General features: G+C 36.3%; 1 protein-coding gene across 2 annotated transcripts in view; it reads right to left on the bottom strand.

The window, feature by feature from the left end:
• Positions 1-1,610, bottom strand: part of DCC (DCC netrin 1 receptor) — a 1,187,310-nt gene extending 1,185,700 nt beyond the window's left edge. For both annotated transcript variants that reach the window (XM_036230053.1, XM_036230054.1), the window contains exon 1: positions 1,178-1,610. The gene's annotated coding sequence lies outside the window, so the exon portion shown is untranslated. The remainder of the gene's footprint in view (positions 1-1,177) is intronic.
• Positions 1,611-12,864: the final 11,254 nt, after the last annotated feature.

The raw sequence follows: 12,864 nt of genomic DNA, 5'->3' as shown, positions 1-12,864 counted from the left end.
CCCTTGTCTTCAGAGATAAAACTGAAGGCTGTAGTGTAGCAGCAATTTGAAAATGCCCCATTTTCCTGATAAATGAATGCCAGGTGATACTTGATTAGAAAATAGAAAAGGGTGACAGAGTATCTATTAAGTATACACGTTTAGCATTTTGCCTTCTTATAAATATTTTACAAACAAAAAATATATGTACAGAGTTTAAACAACTATAAATTGAAGAATCACGAGCAGTCCACTCACCTTAATAAATGGTCATTATTACTGAAACTGCAACCGTGACACTCTGATCACATCCTCTTCTTATTTTACATTGTGGAGGAAAAGGCAAAAAAAGCTATTTTGAATTTTATTTTTATCATTCCTGTTTTTATTTATAGTTTACCACTTAGGTTTTCTTGAATTTACATGAATGATTTCATACTGTATGCACTCATTAACAGCTTCCTTTTTAGTGTTTTTGAAAGTTATCGTTACATGTTAATTCATATCGCTACATCAATGGCATACTTTATTCATTCTCCTAATCTGTGGATAAATTAAACTTAGTATTTGGGCAGAGAGCTGAGATGACCTGAGTCAATATAACTGTTTACTCTAGCAGTCTCTCACAGAAATGTAAGACTGCAACCTAATAAATAACTCCATCATTACACTTCGGACATTATTGCAATTCACCTTGTCCAAACAGTTTGCACATTTAGAAAAAAATTAAAAACTCTTTAATAAGGACAATAGTTTGCCAGCCTGTATACAAGGTGAATTTATCAAAAAAATCAACAGTATGTTAACCAAAGGAAGGCAGGAATGTGGCGGGGGGTTGGGAGGTCGGCGCGGGCAGGAGCCAAGAACAGATGAGACAAATAGAAAACAAGTGAGATGGTAGATTTAAATCCAACTATATCGATAACAACAATAACACTAAATGTATTGTTCACACACTGCAAGTAAAAGACGGGTATTGTTAAACAGGATGAAAGCCAGAGTTATCTGTCATCCACGAAATGCCAACTTTCCATATAGGGAATAAATTGGTGAACCGTAAACGGTTAGCAAAAGGTATACCATGAAAACGCCAATCAAAAGAGAGCTGGTATAGGGGCACAGCTGAAGAAGTCACAAAGTAACTACGATGTGTCTGTGAGGATGGTGTGGCACAGGGAGAACTGGCGTCTACACTTACCCTGAGACGGAGGAACAGTGGTCTCAGACTACAGGAACCAGAACATTCCACTGAGCTGGGATGCTGTCAAGGGCATGGACTGCTGCTGCCTCTCTCTGCAGTCCTCCCAGGATCCTGTTGTCAGCCCAGATGGCTTCTTGTTTGGGCATCGGCCCATCGTAGAGTACATTTTGCAACTACTCCAAAAAAAAAAAGAGAGAGAGACTGGCCTGCTAGAAGCAGCCAGGCACCTGGCCTGAGAAGCAAAAAGAGTTGCTGCAGCTGTGACCAGGTAGAGGACTTCTGGGAGAAGGAGGAGGTGGCCAGCGTAAGCCAGTCTGTCGTCAACCCTTCCCGCTCACAGCTGCGTCTTCGCGGAACCTCCCAGATGATGCCTGACACATGAGCAACTGCAAGAACAAGGCATCGCCCAGTTTCTGTATTCTGACCTGGACCCCCAGGCCCACCGCGCTGAAGAAGCCATCGCGCGCCTGACCCACCCCACGTCAGGGAAGCCACTGCGCATGTCAGACCTGCGCGCGTCAGTCCGCGCGCAATGCGCCACGTGGGGCTCCTGCGCGTGCGCCGTACCGCGTGCGGTGCGAGACCCGCCGCGTCGCGTGCGGTGCCGCGGTCGTCTGGGCCCGTGCTCACCCTTGAGTGCGTGGAGAAGCTGATTCGAAAGGACAGCGTGGACCTTGCGAACATGGACGAGCTCTCGCATGCAACGTTATGCGGCCGCGGGGTGACACCGAGTAATGCAAAGACCAAATAAATGGGCTTGAACATACACACAAAAAATCTGGTTGCCTGGGTACAAGTCATTGCTCACTGCGTACTGATTTGAGTAAATTACCTTAACCTCTTTCTGCTTTCAGCTCCACCTTCAAAACGGGGCTAACAGCCTCTTCTTAAAGGTCCAGTTTGACGACTGAATGAATAAATATGTGAAGTGATGAGTACAGTTGATGGCAGATAGTCAATGTGCAATAAATATTAGTTATTTGTATAATTAGTAGTTGAAGTAACAATGCACATGTTTGAATTATCTCAGAATAGGAATGCTTGGAATACTTCACTTTCTTCTCAAGTATGACACACAATGTTGGTTTACAACTGGAATATAGGCCAATAAGAATACTTCCAGCTACAAGAATTCCGAATTGTGGTTTAAACAATCTGCCAGCTACTACCTACAACCTGGACGGGGATTTTTGACCTTGATAAACTGAAAACTGCCTTTAAATTAGTCTCTGATATCATTCGTGGTTCATTTGGGCTCAATTGTTTGCCCTCTCAGCAAGTAAACTCTCAAGGTAACAATTCAGGAAGAAAAACTGTTTCTCATTTTGAGATGCAAAACCTTAACCACTGAGACTGACTTCTGAGCTCTTTTCTTCTCAAGTCTCTTCATTTAACTTACAAGAGAATTGAAAACTGGGGAGCACCCCATATTTATTTGGCTCATATATTAACAAGGGAGTTAGCTAATATTTCTAAAGCCAAAAATCACTTCACCTGAAGAGTTCATAAGACAATATATGATGATTCGAAACAGAGCAATCCTAGATATAGTTTTGCCCTGTCAAGGTAGAACATATGCCATCGAAGGGGAAGAATGTTGTATTTACATCTTGATATTTGTAATATTGCTAAAAAGATCTCTGAAACGCAAATAGAGATGAGAAGGGGGTTGTGTGGACAAAACAATGCTGTAATTTGGCAAATACTGTTTCCACGTATGCTTCAGATTGAAGACAGCACCTGGTTTGATTTGAGCAGCCTTAACTAATGGTTCACATGTGAACTGCATCCTGATCAGAAGAATCCTTCTCTTAGTGTTTTCTTCTGTTGTTCAAATCCCCATTGTTTCAAATGCTCAGCCCCTACCCTGTCAAGTAATCCAACAATGATCAACCAATAGAAATAATGGAAATACCTAATATTTGTAAAAGTAAAATTGACCACTCCCAGAAACCTGATATGTGATCACAGCACCTCAATCAATGGCATGGATCTGGATGAATCATATCCCAAGAGGGTAATGATTTATCTTCCAGCTCAGGCTAAAAAATGATTCCAAAGGCAAGGAGAGCCGAAACCGAGTCTGTTAAACATAACTGTTGAGATGGCCCAACATAACTATATAACTTAAAAGATAAGATGGTCTGTGTCAATGTAATTTCACTGTTATCTCAGGAACTTCTTATGTTCCAAGTGATCTGAGCAAACGGTTTACTCATCTGGAAAAGTAACTTTCTTATCAGGATAATAGTTTACTCAAAAGGACTTGTCTTTAAACCCCTGTCCTCTCTGTCCAGTAGTTCTAAATTACTATGCATCAAACTTAGTCCAATCCCAACCATTTTTCTGCTGTGGATGGGACCCACCTCAACCATTAAGCCCAGACTTCAAGGCCCCACCAAACCCTTATCTAATTTCCTCCTTTTGCAGTACCTCTAAGACTTTGTAAAGGTGGCATTCTTCCTTGCAGCATTAAGTTTAATAATTCAGATTTGCTTAATAAACCATGGGGTTTTTGTTTTGTTTTTGTTTGTTTTTGTTTTTGAGGTATCTAAAATGCTCATTTTTCTATCTGGTTGTATATCTTTCTCTAATTGATTAGAAATCATTATAAGTCATGGATAGCAATATGTGTTTCAGAAATCTCCTTATTCATATCGTCTTTTTATCAAAGTGGTTTCCTTTGAAAAACCGAAGGTTTTCATTTAAAATGGAGATAACGAGACTCATAGGGTGGTTATAAGTATTAAAGAAGAAAACGTGTAAATTACTAACACAGTAAACTCCCATAGAGTAAGCTCTCAGTACTCCCCACACAGATTTGGAAAGAAAATAATTTTTGCTTTTGACCAGTAGTAAATACTTAGTGATTTTCATGGTGGCTCAATAGGATGATAATGTTCTTACTTGTCCTATTATGAGGACTGAAAAACAACTCTCAGCATTTGAAGCTTCTCTGATGCATGCATTGTATCCTTCCAAGGCTTGCCTATTTAGAAGTGATGAATTAAAAGCAGCAGAAAGCTGGAGAATCTTGATAATTCTGTTAAATGCCCTGCAGTCCACAGATTGAAATCCATATAGATCCAGCTACAGAGGGGGAGCTCAGTAGCACAGTCCTGTTAACCAACTTGAAAAAAACGAGGAGACAAAAGGCAACTTAATCCTTCACTTATGCCATTTGGTCATTTTCCAGTAATTGTGCTCAGATAGCCTTCAACTCATTGACAGTTTTCCTAATGTGTACCTTTAATTGTTCAAGGGAGGGTAATTAAAAAACAGTAATTTGATTTAATGCAGACTTTAAAAAAATGTCTTTTAAAAAATACCTCTGAAAAAATACCCTTCGGCTCCATGACTCAATGATTTTGAGAGAAACTCTTTTATAGCAGATTTTCAAATTCCTTATAATTCCCTCTCCTTCATCCTGATTACCTCTCTTTGGGGATTTTGAGAAGCAAACTATTCCTGATCCTTCTTAAGCCCAAGATACACTGATTTTTCTCTATAATACTTACAATATTGTATTGTAATAGTTGGTTTACTTGCCAATGTCTTCCTTTAGACTGAAATTCTCAAAGTCTGAGGACTTAACCAATTTTGCATCTCACAGCTAGCAGTGTCTGACGTCTGTTGGACCTAATATACATTTCATAAATGACTATTAAATGATTGAACAAATAAAGATCTCAGGAAACTTCATGGTTTCTTGCTTTATTTAATGTATCTGTTGTCATTTCAGAACATCTTCATTTACACTCACTCAACCAGTATTGTGCATCTGATATACATGAGAGACACTGTATTGGAGGTTTTGAACACACAAATATCTATATGATTGTATATGACTTGGCTCCATGGCCAAATCTTCCTTTGGTGGGACTGACCATGAGTGATCTATTACTCATTAATCATACTATACATTATTACTTTGGCCATCATTAATTATATAGGAGTCAATATCTGGCACAAATAGGACTAGCTATAGGTTAGTCAGTAGCCAGTAATCTCTGAGGCGTCCTTGTACAAGAATGCTGGTCGACAACGGCTCACTATTCTGAGCTGTGACTAATTTAAATTTCTTGGGAAATTTGCATATGAGATACATAGAGAAAATGTGAGTCCACAGCAGAAAAAGCAGGTACAGTAGAAGAGAGAGATAGAAGTTAACAGAATGATGAGCATTATTATCAGGGAGGTGGCATTCGAAAAGGACCAATGCAAAAACAGAGGACAAAGTTCTGAAGAATAGTAGTACTTCAGGCCACTGGGATTATTTCTGTTCCTGTTCTCTCTGTACCTATATAATGAATCTTATTTAAATGAGCTAGCCAGGGAATGGTTCTGCTTCTCATCACTGGGAAGAGTCTGATTAACTCAATAGTATAGCCACTACCTTCAAGGAGATCAGAGTCCAGTAGGAAGGCAAATGGGGCAAGCAATGAATGTACTAATGTTTGTCGATTACATGCTAGAAGTATGCTGGGGGTATAATGGGGACTCCGTTATTATCTGTAAAAGAAGAGGAAAAGTCAGAAAAGTCTTCACAGGGAGAAAATACCCAAACTAATTTTTTTAAAGAAAAGGAATATGCGAGAACCAGTATCAGCAACAGCCCTGAAATATGAAAGTAGATATTTATGGAACTACGAGTGACCACTTTTTGTGTAATATACAGCATTATGACTATAGTTATAATACTATATTGTATGTTTGAATGTTGCTAAGAGATAAATCTTAAAAATTCTCATAAGAAAAAAAGCTTGCAACTATGTGTAGGGATGGATGTTAACTAAACTTAATGTGAAAATCATTTTGCAATATACACATTTATTAAATCATTGTTGTACATCTAAAACTAATACAATGTTACATGTCAATTATATCTCCATTAAGAAAAATTATTTTAAACATTGAGTATTGTTGAAATTATAAATTTTGCCAAATCTGATGAGTAAAACATAACTTATTGTTTCACTTTGTATATTTCTACTTATGGATGAGGTTAAGTATTTTTTATTTCTTCTTGAGTAAATTTCTACTTTATAACTGTTATCATTTTCATAATATACATTACTTACCATAATGTTGGTGGGCCTCATCTAATCAGTTGAAGGCATTTATAGTAAAAGACTGACCTTTTCTGAAGAAGATAAAATTTTGCCAGCAGATTTGAACTAAAAGATCAATTATTCTCTGTGGTTCCAGCCTGCCAGCATACCATGAAGATTTTGAATTTTCAGCCTCAACAACCACATGAACCATTTCCTTAAAATAAATCTCTCTGTAGAGAGATAAATAGACACACACACACACAGACACACACTCACACACACACACACACACACCCCTCCTTGGTTCTGTTTCTCTGGAGAACCCTAGTATAGCACCTGTCCTTTTTATGACCTTATATTTAACTCTCCTGTCAAATGCCTGTTCCTATCATTTCCAATTTATTAAAAAATATTTTTGATCAAGTCGATAGATTGTTTATTTCATGTTATCTAAGCTGTTTCATTTCTTTTTTTCATATTACTTGAGTTAAGATTATTAGCATGTCTTATTGTAATAATAGTGAGTATGCTTATCATTTTACTGATTTTAGTATAATTAATTATTTTGTTTCATTATTAAGCTTGGTGTTTCTCATCCCATACTGGTAGTTATACATTATTAAACTAAAGAAATGTTTTTCTATTTTTAAAACTAACTTAGTTAAATAATGACTTATTATTTTTAAAAATAACTAAATCATACAAGTCAAATTGTATAATGTGCACTATCTCATCAAGATTTATCATTTAACCTGTTTGTGAGCAACTTAATTTTTTGATGTAAGCTATGTTTATATTTATGCTGAAGCCTTAATTTGGACCATTCCTTTTTTTGTATAATCTCCTTATTTTGTTTGGGGGAAATTAGGAAGCTTTGAGTCATTTTCTATGCTCTGGAGTAGTACATAAAATATAGCTATTTTTCTCTTTATGAATGTTTGATAGAATTCAGTCACGAAATTATTTGAACAGTGCATTTTTTGGTGAAGGTTTTAACTGCCTTTTCATTTTTTTTCATAGTTGCATCTCTAGTTTTTCTATCATTTTGCATGTTAATTTAAGTAACTAACATATTTTAAGGCCCAGAATAGAAAATACTATCCTCTGATAGTTTTACATTTTCTCTCTCTATATTTATGTCTATATATGTACTTATTCTCATAGCAAATATTGTTTTTTATATTTTTTTACTTGATCAGATTTACAATGGTTTTTCTTTTTTATGTGTTAAAAGAACTAGATTTACTTAACAGATCAAATTTACTTATTTAACATTTTCGATTTCACTATTACTATTGTAAATATATTTTAATTGCTTTATTTCAGGCTCTCTCTTCGTGTTTATTTTATAATGTTCTTTCTCATTTCCTTAGTTGAAAGTTTAATTTAATTTAATTTTAAACTTTCTTATTTCTAATATAGATATTTTAGATTAAGAAGTTAAAAAATATCTGTATATTTTGTATTTCTGTCATTTTTAGAGTGGTTTCAAACAGAAGAAAAGGTTGACGCATGTTGGATATCTTGATACAATTGCTTCTCTTATTTTCTTTCGATGAATTCTAATTTTAATTAGGTGCTAGTTAAATACGTAGTTCTTGAGCTCATTAAGTCTGTGAAGAATTCACCTGTCACATGTGATTTAGAGGGTGCTCTTGTGGTCATCATTTCTGCTCACTAAATATTTCTCTGCTCTCTGCTTTATGAACACTGTCCTTTGAGTTTAAGCTTGGCCATATGATTTGTTGAGCTAATAAAATGTAAGCAGAAGTAGTTTGTGTCACTAGTGCATAAACTTTAAGAGACAGTTCATGATTCACCTTCCTACTATTATGGTGATCGTAGAAGCAGGAATCAAGATGCGGCATCCATCAGTCTGGGCCCCTAATGACTAAAATGAGCAGAATCACCTGCTCACTTATGTGAACATCTTACATGAGGAGAAATAAACTTTTGTATTCAGCTCCCAAGAGTTTGGGGGTTTGCTGCTACATTATAGCCTATCTATTCCTAATTGATACATGTGCTCAAATAACTTTTTCATAGTCAGAGGTCTTGAATCCCTCTTCAATAGAGATGTTACTCACACACAAAAAAAATGAGTACTCATTATTTTCCTCCACAAGGTCACAAAGAGTCACGATATAGTTAAGTTCCCCAGAAATGACTAATTAGTTATATCTCTGAACTGTGAAAGGTGATAGCAGAAAGATATATTTCATGAGAAAATGTAAGAGCAACATTGCTGGTAGTTACCTGTGTCTAAGCTCTTTTCAAAGAGCTGCAAGCGTGGTAGGTGTCTGGCAGATAATTATTGAATTCTAGCTGAGCAATAATTCATAAACCATTGCAGGCTCAAGGTGGCCACAGCCAAATTGTCCTTCTAATTTCTTCTGAGAACACACTTTACCTCTCTTTATATGATACTTAATGATCTGGGTGGGGTGGGAGGGTAACATCTTTGCTTTCTACCTGTATGTAGGAAGTCTTGTGTCATTGCATAAAATATTATAAAAGCTACTAATTGTCATCTATAAAGGCTACACAATTATTTCTAGAAACCACCAACTCCCACTCTCCTCTCAACAAAGAATAGCAGGGAAGAAGAATACCCTGATCAAATGGACTTGGAGACACAACTCGGTGCTCTTAATCATCCAACAGCATATCTGTACTCATAGTAGGCTCATCATATTGATCTGCACATAGACACATTTATGAGGTCATCTGTCTCTCTTAATAGTTTCCTGTGCTTCAAGAGAATGAGTAAGTACATCTTCATTCAACTGTGGTCACATAGGCTACTTCTCTAAAAAAAAAAAAAAATCCATTTTCACATTTTATCAATTTACAAGCATTTGTGAGGATATGGAGTGAAAAGAATTTAAAGCAAAATATCTACTAGATATTTCAACATTATAATATAATATTGCTAATTATATCATTTTCTGAAATATATACCCACTTTATTAGCCATTGAAAACTAAAATAGACAAACCAAACCTTACTGAGCAGTGTCAGGGTAATAAATCTACCATATCATCATTATTTGGAAGCTAAATATAAGATATATAAATTTTGTATAACCGTTCAATGTAAACTTCTTTATGGCTGATAAATATCAAAGAAGTATTCTTTTCATTAATTTAGAAAAGCAAAGATAGGGCAATTCAAAGTGGTTTAGCATATTCAGTATAATATCAAGCTATGATGAATCCACATAACATTTCTCATCAAACAACTGATAGTACTCAAATATTAGATCAATCAAATGCTATTAAATGAGGGAAATTTTTAAATCATATTTTGGAATCAACTTGCTACTATATTATGAACACAAAAATTATCAGAGATGTGTCACAGGTAATGAAATGGAAATACTTTGGGAATTAACAACTCTCTGAATGATAGCCAAAATAGAATGTTGGTAATGAAATTCTAATTTTCTGTAAAGTTGTATTCACTGAAAGTAGCATTAACGGGAAATGGTCACCAAATGGCTAAAATACATCAAGTTGTTGTGTGACTATTAGGTAAAATATTATTACAAATACTGGACTAAGTCAAAGGGAAACACCAAATATGATTACCTGTAATGACGAACTCAAAGCAACATTAAAAACTCTACTGAACAGAAGGCCTACAGTGGCCTCTTTTATTATTTAAATGAAAGACACCATAAACAACTCTTTGATAGTCCCATGCTGGGCTGTTGTTCTGACCCAATCAGATTTGATTATAAGTGCACATTCAGCCTTTTATGAACACCTGTGTCTAAAGCCCACAAATAATTAGCTTAGCCATACCATTTCACTCTAATAATGGTGTAATTTGCCACGCCTTTCAGGCTCTGGACAGCTGGTGCTATTGAAAAGCACCTCAGGATTAAGCCCTGACTCCCAGGCTTGAGTCTTTAGGGGGTGGGGGAGATCTTGGGTATCCATGGCAACACACTTAGACTGCAAATTATCACCTCTAATAATAACTGGGACAGTCTATCTTTATTTTATTCAAGTTATCCATAGAAAAAGATAATGTATTGGAAACCTCTAATATAAAAAAGATACATATATATTAGTACCTTGTCAATAAATACTTAAGACTGAGAGGTCAAGGAATTTTTTTTTAAATCACACCTGTTCAGAGTTCATTTGATTATGTAATAGAGATCAATAGATAATCAAGGGAAGATGAGGTCCACCACTGAATGTCAGTGCTAATTGATGCTGTTACCTACAGCTGCATGGAAATCTAAAGGTGAATTATCATCTTGGAAATCTCTTCAGTTAAAAAAAATGTTGTGACTGCTTTCCTTTCATCTGAGCCTCAAAAAGGTTATAAATTGGACAGCCTAGAAAATGCTGATGGTCATACTCTGGCTCCCCACAGCTTCTCGGCACTTTAATCAGTGTGTTCCATTAACACACACACAATATGCAGGTGGAACTAACTCATGGCTTACCTCAAAGGCTGGCCCAATGACATATCAGTCTATGGGACTTGCAGGAGACCAAAAAAGACAGTCTTCTCATATCAGTCCACACTATACTTGGTTCAAAATAAACATAATGAGGCTCTGCTAAATAAAATGAGCCTGCATATGTTTAGGATGAGAAGCAAATGGACATTCCTTTTCTCCTTAACAGAAAACTGTACATTACATGTGGATTATCAAGTTTTGAGGAGCTGCAGTTAAGTATAGTATAGATTATACAGGGTAGCATTGTGGTTAAATACTTGCATTTTGGAGTCAGACTGCTTGGGTTATAATCCAAGCCCCACCACTTAAACTCATTGTAGGACTCACAAGCCAATTACCCTCTTTAGCCTGTTGTCTCATCTGCATAATTGGAAGAATAATAATATCTACTTGGGGGGGGTGAGAATTAATGAGATGATGTGCATAAAGGGCTTTTTGCAATATTCTGGCACACAGTAAACCGTAAATATTAGCTACTGTTATTAACTGTGGTAGACCTGGAGATTTGCCACTCAGATCCCCTTCAGGAAAGGATTTGTCACCCTACCTGATAGCAGACAGCCTCCAGCTGTCACCTCGAGAGAGTCACCTCACCCAAATTCATACCCTTCTGGAATTAGCCTACATCCAAATGATGTGTTGAGATGAGGTGTAAAAACCCAGCATTTCAGCCCAACATGGGACATCTGTGGATGAAATCTTTCAGGTGAGCTAAGGCTCTGTTAAGACTGCATCACAGCTCCACAGTCTTCCCTCCTAGTGAATACCTTGAACACCAAACTCCCTCTTTTTATTCCTGTCTTATATGAGTACTAAGGAATTAACCAATTACACTAGAGACTGCAGCAGAAATTAAGTGCAAGAAGGAAGGATACCTATTATAGATACAGTTGAGTAGAGTAGCTACAGATAAAGCTAGAAATGTTATTTAAGGGTAAGTGATACAATACTTTCACCATCATGAACTCTCAGTTTTCTCTAACAAAATCTAGGTATCTGGCCACCATTTTTATATATCATTAATACTCCATTGTTTTAAAATATCTTAGGTAATTGGCAGGGGGCAGGGTAGGGTGCACACTAAACAACTACCGAATTGGCTAAAATTGGAAAATAAAATAAAACCCCAACAATACAAAGTGCTGATAGGGATGCAGAGCAACTGAAATGCTCACACATTGTTAATGGGAAGGCATGAAATATATTGCTACCATATAACCTAGCAATACAGCTCTGAGGAATTATCCAAGTAAAATGAAAACCTATATTTATGTTCGTAACAGCTTTATTTATAACCACCAAAAGCTGGGAATAGTCCAACTGTCCTTCAAATGATAAATGGATAAAATGGATAAAAAAAAAAAATAGAGGTGTAGCCACACTACGAAATAAAGAGGAACAAACTATTGATATATGTAATAACAAGAATGACTCTAAAAAGCTTTATGCTAAATCAAACAAGTCAGACTCAAAAGGTAATGATTCATTAAATTATATTAAATTCTAAAAGGCAAAACTATAGGGACAGAAATCATATCAGTGGCTGTCAGGGTCCAGGGAAGGGGATTGACTTGACCACAAACGGCCATGAGGAAACTCTTTAAAAACATATCCACAGGTTCTTTTTCTGAAGTGGCTCATTTAGTATGGCATGAGAAGCTCCATTTTAAATTCCATTTTGACTTATATAATTGTAGATTCACAGGCTATCATGTGGAATTGTACACAGTTTCAAGAAATAGTACAGAGAGATCCCTGTACATTTTGCTCGGTTTCCTCTAAAGATAACATTTTACAAAATTATGCTTTAATATCATAAGCAGGATATTAACATTGATCCACCAATCTTATTTGGATTTTCCATGTCTGCAAGTATTCAGTTCCATAAAATTTTATCAGGTTTGCATGTCTACCACTATAGTCAATATCCTGAATAGTTCCAAAACTATAAGAAGCCCTCCTATTTTCCCTTTTTAACACCAACTCCCTCCCGCCACCCCCCCCACACACACACATCCCTGTCCCCAAGGCCCTGATAACCACTAATTTGCCGTCCAATTCTAAAAGTTTATCATTTTAAAATGTTATAAAAATGAAATAATACAGCATATAACCTTTTGAACTGGCTTTTCCCCCCTCAGCATAATTCC

This window comes from Rousettus aegyptiacus, unplaced genomic scaffold, assembly GCF_014176215.1.
Source record: "Rousettus aegyptiacus isolate mRouAeg1 unplaced genomic scaffold, mRouAeg1.p scaffold_m13_p_12, whole genome shotgun sequence".
In the NCBI taxonomy this organism is placed as follows: domain Eukaryota; kingdom Metazoa; phylum Chordata; class Mammalia; order Chiroptera; family Pteropodidae; genus Rousettus; species Rousettus aegyptiacus.
Note: the sequence above shows the minus strand (reverse complement) of the source record. Positions and strands in the feature narration are given on the sequence as shown.